General features: G+C 39.2%; 1 protein-coding gene across 5 annotated transcripts in view; it reads left to right on the forward strand.

Annotated features, from left to right (window-relative positions):
* Window positions 1-389: 389 nt before the first annotated feature.
* Window positions 390-13783, forward strand: part of tspan4b (tetraspanin 4b) — a 34602-nt gene continuing 21208 nt past the window's right edge. For 2 of the 5 annotated variants that reach the window (XM_076753688.1, XM_076753683.1), the window contains exon 1: window positions 390-748. The gene's annotated coding sequence lies outside the window, so the exon portion shown is untranslated. Of the gene's footprint in view, window positions 749-991; window positions 1048-6958; window positions 7038-13663; window positions 13754-13783 lie in introns of those variants that run through there. The other 3 variants (XM_076753687.1, XM_076753685.1, XM_076753684.1) reach the window with 3 other exon arrangements.

The following is a 13783-nucleotide window of genomic DNA, read 5'->3' on the forward strand; positions in this document are numbered from 1 at the left end:
GTGTTCACTATCAAGGTTTTAATCTCTGAAAGCAGATTATCATACTGTTGTGAAAGGAATAGAAAACAGTGGTTAGCTTGAAACATTAACTCTAAAACACAACAGCATCTTTGGAAATGGTCAGCAGTAATGTGAAGTAAATCCACCATTTTCTCAGGAAAGGAAGTGTGCATGCATTTTGCAGCTATGTACGAGATTATCAGTGAGGCAGAGGGAACAGGCGAGTGACCCAAATTTTCTGGAAAAAGGAAAAAGTGGGATGTGTGAGACAGGCTGCGGTTTAGAGATTGTGGTGTGGAGGAGGGACAAGTAACAGGAAATAAATGGGAATGGAAGGAACACAGAGAGGGACAGGCTACAACACACACATCTGGAAATAATTGAAGAAAGAGAGGGGGGAGAGCGAGTGAGAGAGAGAGGGAGGGGCAGAGAGAAACAGTTCTGTTTACAAACGGGAACAAAATGAAGGGTCAAACCTCTTGGATGGAAAATTATATAAATTCAATATAAAGTTCAGAATTGGGGAAGAACACAAGTTAATTGGGGTAGGTGGATGGACACAGTCAACCAGTAAAGAGCAATACAGAGAACGAGAGGGAAGGAAAGCTGGTTGAAAAGCCTGGCTGGTTTGGGGACCAATCCAAAGGAGATTTGAAAAAGAAAACTAAGTAGAGAAAGAAAACTAAGAAAAGTTCAAAACCAGAGGGTGAAGGAGCGTGACAAAGACGATATTGGAAATCATCTTAAGGTAAAGTCTATTTGAATTACAGATGAATTAATAATGTTGTTCATAAAGATGTTTGATTGGCTGTAATATATTCCTTGGTCAAACACTTGCAGGGTTGGTAGACTGCTTTGAGACCCAGAACATTGCTGTTGGTTTGTTTGTTTCCGATTATTTATAATCATACTGTATGTAAAGCAACTTGGCCATTAGGTTTGTTTTTAGAAACTTACAACTCGGGGTGATTCTATTTTCTATTATAAAAAGATTCAGGTTGGTGGGGTCTAGGATTGACTAGGAGCAGTACAAGAGGAAGTCATTAGGTATGTTTTCTTCTGAGGCTTTCCTTAAAAGAAAAATGTCAGCATCTGTTGTTTTTTCAAATGCTTCACACAACCTGTTTACATGAACCTGACAAAGGCCTCTAGCAGCTGTTGAATTATGACTTTTTATGCCTAAATCTACAGAGAGCATTTACCATGGCAATCAGATAACAAAATGATTATGTCAATTATTTTTCTTTTTTGATGGTTTTGGAGGGTAAATGGCAAATGATGTGATCCTGCTGACAGGGGTCATAAAACTGTCATATCAGTTGAGCTTCACAGTTCATTCTTGACCTTAGAAACACCTTGGAAAGAAAAAACAAAACAATGTGCTACCACAGTTCAAAGAAGGACAGACTGTCTGAAAGAGGTAATTCAAAAAATGTTCCTCTGTTCAGACAGTAGTCTGTGAAATTAGATTGGACATCCCATGTCAAAAATACTGTTAAAAAACTGAAGAGAAAGTTGTAATTAATTAACAATAAATATTTAAAACATGATAATTAGATATTAAAAGGTTTACAATACAAAAATGGAATTAAAAGCTCAATACTTATATAGCTGTATATACAGTAGTGATACAAATGTAATAAACCAATTAAATGAGGTCCAATGTGACAAACTGGTTATTGCATTAGTGAATTTCCCCAGTGTTGAATAAATAAAGTCTTATCTTATTTTATCATATCTTCTGTCACCCCACTCTATTGTATATTCACAGTGGCTAACAAACAAGTCATTCCATTCACCAGTCTCAAAAACTACACCAAATTGTAGATTTCATTTGCCATTGATGAGGGGTTGAACCCACATAACTGACATAACATAACAGATAAACCAGTCACTGTTTTTATTGCAGGTTACACACTAGATCTGCTGAAGCTTTGGAAACTTGCAATTAGAACACAAAATATAATTTCTCACAATGCTTTGAAACATGGTTTCCTCAGAATTTTGCTCTCCTGTAACTCACAAGTTTGCTGTGATCATGGGAAATGCCTTCAGCGGTATAATTAGGTCTGCTGAGGAGAGGAGGGAGCTTCCTTCCTGTCAGCAGTTTGACTTCCTGTGTGGGGTCAGTAGTCAGCTTGACAACAAGTTAGTCAGAGACAAATCATACTTACACTGTGGACATGCTCATGTGCACACAAAGACAAGAACGTTACCTTTTTGTCTGTCTTAAAAAAAACACATGAAAATGCACATTAAAGTAATTAGTGACTGTAATTATTCTCCTGTCAAGGGGTGGGGGAAAAAATCTATTGTTTTGACTCCATGTTCCACATATCTATATCTATGTCTATATATCTATATCTATATCTGTAGTTTTTTTCTTTTTTGGGGAGGAAATATATCTCATGATAGACAGTCTATAGGCCAATGATAATTTTTTTTGTTTAATGTTAAGAAAGCAAACAAAAATTGCAATAAATCACAATACCAAATGGTATCAAGGGCCCAGGTATCAAATTAGGAGATAAGCATATCATCCCTGCCGGACTCAATAGTAGGTATGAAATGACTCTTAATGTGATTCCAGAAATGGGGCCTAAAATCCATAGTCTTCATCCTGAAGAAAAAAGACATTGTCAAGTTGACTGATTCAATCCAGGTTATACTAATCAAGTGTGTATATTCATCATTTTTTCCAGTGTTGAGTCATGGCAATAAATCTCTTTGTGATGAGCAGAACTTATCACTCAACCATCGCACTGTCTGTAGAAATGCAAAGACCACAAGGTATATGGAATCAGATTTGCACCGATAATATCAAACAAAACTTTTTAGATGTCAAACAAAAAATAAGAATTTGAGAGGGAATAAAACTCACTGAAGGAAAAAAAATCATCTCAAGATTAACATGTATAACTTGCAAACAAACTATTGGTCTTTTAAGTTTTTGATAACGTCGTTTTGTTTTCAGTTTCCTACGGAAGCTCTGAAAGGCAAGGTGGAAAAAAAAATAAAACGGCCAATGTTTAAGTTTATCTCGTACGTACGAGATAGTATCTCGTACGTACGAGATAACTCGCAATTATTATTTTTTTTTACCTTGCCTCTCAGGGCCACTGGCTCAGTTATTTTGGAGGAAAAAAAAAATCTGAAACGAGAGGTTTAACCTTCTCAGTTACTTTAACTACAAACATCTGCTGTAAACCACAATGGGACTGAGAGATTTCTCCATAAAATATTTATATCACATAATTTTATATAGAATTATGAATGAAAGCTCCATGTGACAACACGTAGCTGTTCCGCCACTGACAGTATGCCGCGTCATCCAGACTGACCTGCCATGCAAAAGTACGTAAGCGTGTACGACGTTGCTAACGTCAGCTAGTCATCACAATGAACTTTACAAGATGCCTGCAAAATCTGTCAAAGATATCTATCAACGATGTTCATCGTATCGTGGATGCCCACTCCCCTGCTCCGAAGAGCAAACGGGAAAAAGGGTTTCGTCTCTACATCTCTAGTTACGTTCACCAGTACGAGGATAAGTGATTTATTGGTGACGTTAGCTGACTAGCTGACGTTAGCAACGTGCTAATTTTTTAGTTTTGTGTTTGCTTCGCATGTTCTTTACTGTTACTTGTTGTGCTAACTGTGTTGACTTTATGTCCATTTCAGTGTCAGACAAAGATCAGGGCACAGGTGATGTTTCTGGACTTCATGTCAGTCGAGGGCGGCGATCCCAAACACCGGCTCTTGTCTTGGTTGCTTTGTAACTGTTCCATTCAAACAGTGTTGGCACTGCGTTTGCTGCTAAAACCCGTCTACCTTTGGGGGTATTTCGAATTTGGGCATTTTCGAAATGTCGGCTGCATACCTTCGTATGCTGAGTTACCGAAAATCCCGTCCTGCATATTTTCTGCAGCCACTGTGCACGAAGTTCGGTGTCCTTCGGGAAGCAGTGGAAGCTAAGCTCGCTGTTATAGCGACTTGAGCCGGCACAAAGTGGCACACAACAGTGCTCATTAGAGCCATTCACCGTCTTCTGGAACTTAAAAGTCCCTCTCACATTATACTTCGTCTTCTTTCGTGGATGTTGATTCATTTTTCATTCCTTGTATTTATTTTAGCGCTGTTTTGACTGGAGAGGGAAGTAAACCGGAAACTGGTTTGCCGATTTCAGGCGGAATCGGAAGTACGTCACGAGGCTTGCGCACAGAGCCTATTGAGTGGTACCATAAATTACACAAACCGACATAACGCAAATAAAAAGACATTCTCAGATAGATAGATAGATAGATATAGATTGCATCTCCACTCAATCAGAGCACGCCACTTAGTTACCACAGTAAAAAAAACAAACAACAACGACAACAAATAAAACAAATCGACCACGATCTGAATCTAAAATCTGTTGTCGCAAGAGTCAGTAGGCTACATGACGTGCATTAGCCCACTACTTTAAAGCATCGATTGAAAAAGACAAACACCTGATAAAAATGATTACAAATATGTTTGAGCCGCTTGCGGCTCACTTTTGCATGGCAGGTCAGTCTGGATGACGTGGCATACTGTCAGTGGCGGAACAGCTACGTGTTGTCACATGGAGCTTTCATTCATAATTCTATATAAAATTATGTGATATAAATATTTTATGGAGAAATCTCTCAGTCCCATTGTGGTTTACAGCAGATATTTGTAGTTAAAGTAACTGAGAAGGTTAAACCTCTCGTTTCAGATTTTTTTTTTTTTCCTCCAAAATAACTGAGCCAGTGGCCCTGAGAGGCAAGGTCAAAAAAAATAATAATTGCGAGTTATCTCGTACGTACGAGATAGTATCTCGTACGTACGAGATACTAACTCATACGTACGAGATAAACTTAAACATTGGCCGTTTTATTTTTTTTTTTCCACCTTGCCTTTCAGAGCTTCCGTAGTTTCCTCTGTTTCTTTCTCGCTGATCACACTTTTGCTCTCGTTGCTAGCTCTGTTGTTTGCACTGCCTGACTTTTTGTTCACGATTCTGACTCACTTGGGCGGGTTTTTAAACGGTGCGTCCTCATTGGCTAATGAGTTTTTGAGTGACAGTTCAGTGTCCCGGATGTTGTTCAGTGCAGCAAGTGCGAGGCTTGGCGGTTGGGGACACAAGTTTGCCTGAAGTTTGCCCACTTCCTACAATGTAAGTATTTATTAGATATGTTGTCTGTGCTGTCCTAGATGTTTTGATATTTTGTTGTGTTAAGTAAGAAGCAAAGTTGAGGTTTACCATGTAAGTTAGCTTTTATCTAACTAAATAACATTAGCTAAATTGCTATCCATAATGATTGCTAGCTACTTAGCTGCACCGTTTGTGTACTCTGTGTGTGAGTGTGTGTGTGTGTGTGTGTGTGTGTGACAGAGAGAGAACTAGCATGCAAACAGATGATCGGGTGTGCCTGACCATCTACCTTGCCTGTCTTCATGTCAGGTTAACATTATCTAGATATGTTGTGCTAAGTGCATGCAACCATAGCCTTTGTTCATGCCAATTTGTCAGGGGAATTAATGGAGGCTGAATGAAAAGTACACTGAACAAAAGCTAGTAAAATATATTATGCTCTGTTGTAGTTTGTGTTGTTGTTGTCCAAGCCACTGAATGTTATTGTTATTTTAAATAGTTTATCAGTATCCAAACCACTTGGTACTGGTGTCAATAAGTAGCAGTTTCTTGACACCTACCCCTTGACTTGTCTCACCAATATCCCCTGCTGTTCAATGTGAATGCATCAAAACATTGACAAATAACATTAAGGGATATATTACAGTAAGTAATATTCAAGGGTAAATTGTTGTGGTGGTTATTGACCTGATAATGCTTTTGTATAATTTAGAAACTGTGAATATAATGTAGATTATCTACAGAGGTTGATATGTTAGATGCAATGTTAGCACTGCTAAACTAGTTCATCTTCACTCTCCAACAGGGTTCTACCCTTGGTACAGAGGACGAGTAGGTCTTTCCATGGATTTTTTAAGCAGATGTCAAAGCAAAGTTCAGTATGGTTTAATAAGCCAGCAAAGGTAGCCAAACAGTGAAACTCATTAAACTGTAAAACTTTTCTTCCTCACAAAAATTGTGACACAACCCCCCCACCAGTTCAGGACCTACAACACATGCAGGCTGGTCTTAGGAAAAGAACTCTTTCCATGCCTGAAGACATGACTCATTCAGAGGTGATCTAGCTTTAATTCGCTGACACACCTTCTCATCAAGCAACTGTCTTTGTGTATCACAGTATTAGCGAAACTGAAAATTCATAACACTAAGTTACATTTTAGGTCTCCAGCTTGTTTAGAAGGATGTCCATGTCCAAGAATGGAAACAATCACTGGAGGATGGCTTCTGTACAAAGGTATAAAAACCCAAAACCCAATATGCGTATTGTAATCGAATTATAGTTTGAACCAGCAGTGAAATATTTCCAATAACTTCAACAGGTGGAAATGGAGGGCGGCATTTATAATTTATAACAGGAAGATTGTTCCTTTACAGGAAGAATTTGATCTCACACCTTTTCCCTATGATGCCCAGGAGTTTTCACTCATGCAAAAGGCTGAGCACAAGAATTGCTTTAAAGTTATGCCAGTGTAGCTTCTTGGCTTCCATGTCAAACAATGTAATGCCCCAGAATGTGACACACTTTCAGATTCTGAATGAGAGGTAAAAACAGGTCTACTTGTTGCTTCTGACTGACTGCTTTCTAGAAACATGGATGACAAGTACTTTATTCAAAATGTAACTTCCTTGTCTATGCTTAGATAACTGAGGTACTCTCTTTTGAGAAGAAAGTATGTTGCTTCTAATATCTGTGATCAAAAACATATGCTCATCCAGACTCTTTTCAATCTGTAATGAATTTTATGTCTCTTTGTTTTAGCCAACAAAAGGACCGTAACCTGTATGCCAGAATGAATATCCAATATTCCATTCTATTCCATATCCCATTGGAACTACATCCAAGTGTCTGCGGAGACGGGGAGAGTAACTTTGAGAGGTATTGTTATCAGTTTAGCTGTTTATGTGTGGATCAGGATGAATCCAGGTGGACTAACTTAAGACATGCATGCTCATATGTTGCCTGCATGTTCTTTTCAACCAGTATATGTATTATTGTTAGGGGCAACTGTCCTATTTTGTGACATATGTGTTATGGTGTGTTATACGTAAGCAATACATCACTCCAGTCCGTGATATACGCTCATCATATCACAGCTAAGGTTACCAATAATGGCAATATGAAAGAGGAACACAATAATTTTCATGTAGTTTTTAATTAAACAGAAATACATATCATCTAATAAAATAGCCCCACTGTGAAAAAAAATAGTCCCACCTCTCCGTACGTTAGCTCTGCATGTCGTCTATCCCTCGCCTTTTTGTGGGGGAGAAAGTACTGCTCAATCTACCATTGTTAACCCTATCTGGAGGTGAAAGTTAACCTTAAACATGTGAGTTCAACTACTTTGGTATATTTGTTACCGTTGTCAAAACACTGCAGCAACTTTTTGCTACCTACTGTAACAGTTTGTTGTCATGGATACATTGTTGCTTCTCTGACAATCAGCCCCATAACGTAAACATGCGAGGCCCCCCCGCAGTTAACTATGAGTGAGTGGTCCGGAAGAATCCACCCAAAACCTCAATGAATGAGAGTTTTTTTTTATAGTATTAGCTTTGATTGATCACTGACTGCCTGACAGGCACCTGGAGATGCAGCAGTGGCATCTGAATATCATGACTTTAAAAGCACCAAATTACTTGTCTTAATGAATTTCGTTAGTAAATAATGTAAAGAATTGTAAATTATCACTTCCATGAGGCTGTTCAATCAGACAGTGACAGATCACCCTATAGAGCCCTAAGTGTCATAGTCGCTGTTAAGGTGCTGATCCTGTGACTGTCATTATGCGGGAGCTGTCCATGGTACTCTGCTATTTGACTCCTAATTACTCATTGACGCACAGTGCAGGATTTTTGTGTATTTTTCTTTTGCTTTTTTTGGAGACTAGGCACTCTTCAATCCATTCATCCATCGTTAGCCCTCCCCGGAGATCAAAGTTGACCGTGAACATGTTTGAATGTTGTTAACGCCTTAAAAAAATAAACATCAAAACCGGCTACTTTTTGCTGCGTACTGTAACAGTTGGTTGTTGTCATGGAAACATTGTTGCTTCCCTGAAGAGGAGTGATATGCTGTGATAAGGCTTTTTAGAATAGTAGCTGTGGTATACGCTCATTATATCACAGTTAACAGCCAATGAGATTGCCGGATTTCACCTTTCCATTTTATAATGCACATGGATTAAGACACAAATATTGCTTAATACACATCTTCATAGAGCATCTGTCTATCTGTCAATCTATCAATCTCTCTACATGGCATCTATAATTGAGATAGTATATATCTATGTCTAGATAGAGAGATAGACATAGATATATCATCTCTGTTGGTTACTTGATTTTAAATACAGAGGTGCATATGGAATCTGATTGAACTGTTCCCCATAACTGGAGACCGTAAAGGGATTATGGGATTCCACTCTGCATGATTTCTATTTACCTGTGCCACCAATAGGCCAAGAAGTCCTCAAGCACCTCACTCACAATTGATCTCACATACAAATAAATAAACATTTTAAAAAAAACCTACCTAAGGCAACATGCTGCAGTCTTGGGCAAATCATGGCAGCTGTTGCTGTCTCAAGAGTAGTATGGAAGTACTTTTGTACCTTTTGAGTGGTTAAAGTGTTCCTTGTCTTTGAAGAATATGCAGCAAGTTTGTCTAATGTTTTATTCCCCCTCATTTGCTTAGAGATGATTGCTGGCATAGAGACTCGGCTGTTGGTGAAAGAGGGTGGCAAGGGAAAAATACTGCAATACTCTTAAAATGATTTTGACAATGGCCTGTTTAGTGTGTTTCTGACAGTAACTATTTTTCAGTTTCATGATTCAGCATACTCACACATACTCATACTGTAGTCATACTGTCAGGAAAAAATATCAAGGTATCAAGGTGTCTTTATTATCCCCAATGAGGCAATTTGTTGTGCAGCCAGCAGAGAGAACACATTCATACATAGACTTAAATATGACATGAAAACTCACCAGACAGTGGACATAATAATATAACATAAAAAAACAACTTTATTACTTTATTTATCACTCAACACAAAGCAACATGCATATGCTATGCTTCAGTGAACACAACAACACTACATGCACATGCCATACTTTTAGTGAAATCTTCAGCATTTAACTGCTGCCAGCAACAGCGGCGCCCGGTGACCCAGTTCTTTCTTGTCACCATTGGTCAGGTGGTGATCTTCTTGCATGTTTTTAGCAGGTTTTTTTTTTTTTTTTTTAATGGAGAACATGCAAACTCCACACAGAAAGGCCCCATTCCTTGAGCAGCTGGCACCAAAGTTATAGAAGCAGTTTGAACTCTGGGTGCAAGGGGTGACTGGGATCATCCAGGATGGACCATGCCCTCTTAATGGCTCTGTTCTTATGGATGGATGGCAGGTAATTTAAGGTAGCTCCAGCAATCTTGCTACACTCATTTCTGATACGATGCAGATGTTTTTTGTTTTTTAAAGTTAAAAACCCATACCAGTAGATAAAAGAAAAAGTAAGAACAGATTGAATAAAACAACAGTAAAACATCTTCATAAAAGTGTTGTCCACATTAAAATGCCTGAGTTTGCGATAGAAATACATGCGTTGGTCAGCTTTCGTCCATACCTGGTCAATCTGATGCTCAAAGGTTAGTCTATAGTTAATAAAAGTCCCAAGGTATTTATAATTCTCTACAATTTTCACAGCCAGACCATTAATAACTACAGGGGAGATGGCATCCTGTTTTTTCCTAAAATCAATTATCATCTCCTTGGTCTTGTTCACATTGATGTCTAAATAGGATAAATTACACCAGCTGATAAAATCTGACACCACAGGGCCATGATCTTGGTCATCTAAATTTTAAAAGAGACACAGTGACATAATCATCAGCAAATTTAACAATAAATCGTTCTTGGTGTTGACTTTGGCACATGTTGGTATAAAAAACAAATAAAAGAGGTGAAAGGACGCAGCCCTGTGGTGAACCAGTGGAGGAGATAAGAGCATCAGATAAAACATCACTGACTCTAACACGCTGAGATCTGTCAGTTAAAAAATCCATTAGCCAGCATAAAATTGGAGAGAGTCCAGATCATCTTTTACAGAGTTTAAAAGAGCATTTCTCACAATTTTTTCAAATGTTTTCATCACTAAAGAGGTAAGTGCAACAGGCCTATAGTTGTTGAGCTGCTTGGGTGCACTGACTTTTGGCACAGGAACAATTATGGAGTCTTTCCATAGACTGAGGACCTTGTGGAGATAGAGAGAGCATTCAAAAATGAAAGCGAAGATCTCTGCCAGCTGGTCAGCACAGTTCTTAAGGGTGCGGCCACCAATGCCATCAGTGCCCAGACTTTTCCTCTCCTTTGTGGTCCTGAAAAGCCTCTGGACCATGCCCTTGCTAATACGGATGGAGTTCTGCCCAGGTGCCGCAACCTTGAAGGGGGACTGTTCTTTACTAAAATCATTAATGTTAAAACGATTATAGAAACTGTTGGCTTCATTGGACAGATTGTGGTCGGACTAATTTCCAAGGGAGACTGGGGCTATCCTGGACTGTATTCCCATCATTGACTTTACCCCATCCCAGGCTTAGTTATTGTTGCGAAGAAGTGACGCCATTTTGTCTTTATAGCTATATTTGGCAAGCTTAAGTTCCCTTTTAACTTGTTTCTTTAGCTCTGTGTACCTGGTGGTGTTGCCTTGGTTGTAACAGATATTGCGCTGGTTAATTGTGTTTTTGATTCATGTGGACACCCAGGGTTTGTTATTGGGATAGATGGAAATATGTTTACGGGGGATGACCAAGTCCTCACAAGAAGTAATGTATGCTGTGACTGTCTCTGTGAGATCATCTAGGTTGCTGCATGCGCCTTTGAATAAGTCCCAATTTGTACAACTGAAGCAGTGCCGCAGACTGAGGATTGCCTCCTCTCTTCAGGACCGGTTTTGTAGGATGGAAGTAAATACACAGTGTTATGAGCTGACAAACCAAGCAAGGCTCGAGAAACTGATTTGTAGCCACCCCTTACTGAACCAAAGCAAAGGTCTAGGCGTTTGCCATTACGAGTCAGACAAGTCACATATTGTGAAAAGTTACAGAGCGTCTTCCCTGGTTGACAGTGATTGAAATCGCCCATAACAAGAATCAGCGCATCAGGGGACAAAGCCTGCAACTGCTGCTCAGTCTTGGCTATAGTCTGGGTAGCTACCTCAGCATTAGCCCTTGGGTGAATGTAAACAACTGTTACAAATAACTGTGGGAATTCCCGAGGTGAATAAAAGGGTTGAAGAGACACTGCAAGGAGTTCAATGTCGGGTGTGCACAGTGTCTCCCTAAAAATCACTGTGTTACACCAGTTTTTGTTGACATAGAGACATACTCCCCTAGTGTTTTGCCTGTCACAGAGGGGTCTCTGTCCAGGCGGAAAGGCTCCCCAAGCCGTCTAATTCCAGATCGGACTGAAGGTCTTGTTCTTTGAGCCATGTCTCCGTCAAGGCAAGGGTGCAAGCACTTTTGTACTCCTCCATGAACTTGACATTTGCCTGGAGTTCATCGATTTTGTTTCGGAGTGACTGGACGTTGGCTAGGATGATCATAGGCAGGGGTGTCCGACGGAGGCCCTGTCTCTTTAGCCTCTGGTGCACGCTGCCTTGTCTCCCCCTCTTCCTTACCCCATGCAGATGCAGTTTGTTTTTACTCATTTCTTTATTTGCTGTCATTCCAGAGTTGCTGGGGAAATATTTGCTGTAAGCTTTGCGCAGGGTGGTCCAGTGCCAAAGTTTTGAATGGTGTTATGATTTTTCTTTTGACTGGAAACGAAGAAAACATTACCAGAGATGATGTACATGACCAGGAGTGTCAGCTCAGAACAGGTGGACACAAATGTACAACTTGGATGGTTCAGGCAAAAGGCGGGTTTATTTCCAGTCAGAGTTCGGTACACGGGAGATCAAAAACGACAGGCAGAGGTATCCAGGAACAAGAGGCAAAAGGCAAGGTCTAAGACAAAAAACGAGATTGAATACTGACTATGACTATGACAAGAATAAACGCTGGAACGAGGACTGTGAAGCGCAACGAACTGGCGATGAGACTGTGAAACACACAGGGTAAAATACAAGAGGTAATCAGGGGAGATGGGAAACAGGTGGGGAGAACAATCAGGGAGAAGGTGTGACGAGACAGGTGAAGGGCGTGCAGGAAGTGAACCTAAAACAGAAACACAAGGTTAGTGATATCAACATAAAACAGGAAAGACAAGACAAGAAATGTGCACAACATAATACAGAGACCTGACAGACATGACAAGGAGTTTTCATTATTCATCAAGATGATATGCTGCACAACAAATTATTATATCCAGCCTCAGACTGATGGTCTCAGGGATGTTAAGGATTCATTGCAGTCATAGCTGCACTTAAATACTACGTAATTGAATATTTTCAAAGTTACTGTGCACATTAACGATACAGAGATGAAGAATCCTATTTACTTTTGGGAACTCATTATATTCACTCAAGCACCACCAAGAAGTCATATTTATAATTTATGGACTTACCCTGCTGTTAATACAATAATAATACAATTTTTTTGTATTATGCTTTTCACGGAGCTCAAAGATGCTTCGCATTTACAAGAAATTCTATAGTGAAACAACAATAACACAATATGGAAACAATAACTAAAACAAAAATAATAGTGAAAATATTAGAGGATATGAATATACTATATTTAACTTGCCATTTCAGTGTGATTTAATTTAGTATTTCATTTTCTTGTTAATTTTTTCAAGGTTGAAGAAACATCAGTCTTATCAACTTGCGCAGAGCAAATTCTTAACTGTGGCTACACAGGACCTATTAATTAGGACAGCAAGGAGAAGACAACAAGGTGTCTGTTGTATTGTGACATACTGATTAACATAACTTACAGAGTACGTGTCTTGTGTTTTCATAGCTGATATTTTTACCGTTGGCAGGCTGGGTCAAGGGAGCACCATGTCAGTTGGTCGATCAGTCTATCTGTCTAATACTTAGCTCCAAGTAAACAAATCAAATCTATTGCCATAAAATGTGGTGAGCGCATTGTCATTCTGAACACTATTTATACTGGTGATCTCGTGACCTCTCCTGTAGCGCCACTCTCAAAAGTTTGGAGATGCAAAAATTTTTGTACTGACATCAACATCATCAAAAAATTAGATACTAAATGGCTATATAATCTATTTGAAAATATGAATCTAATTAATGGAATGCCAAGGAGGAATGGTGTAATTACTTCCCCTGTATCTTTCAGTTTCTTATTTGTGTCTCACCTCACCTCACCTCACCTCTGTCCTGCATCCTTTACTCTCTCTCTACTCCTCAAAAATTACAGTCATTCAGCATACAAGTTAAAAAAAAAAATTCAAAATTACTTAAAAGATGTCTAATTTACTTGACAAATAAATGTGGAACCCTTGTACATAACATCTGTTTTTCTGTTGTATCTATATGAAGAGCAATTCTGCTGCATTCGGCCTAATAGATGTCATGGAAAGGAACAGAGTGCTTTGCCGTGGCCTCTTTTTGGCTGGAGATCGCGATAAGGTAATGTTCCATCATCTTCTGAACTAGATG

This window comes from Chaetodon auriga, chromosome 16 (assembly GCF_051107435.1).
Source record: "Chaetodon auriga isolate fChaAug3 chromosome 16, fChaAug3.hap1, whole genome shotgun sequence".
Taxonomy (NCBI): domain Eukaryota; kingdom Metazoa; phylum Chordata; class Actinopteri; order Chaetodontiformes; family Chaetodontidae; genus Chaetodon; species Chaetodon auriga.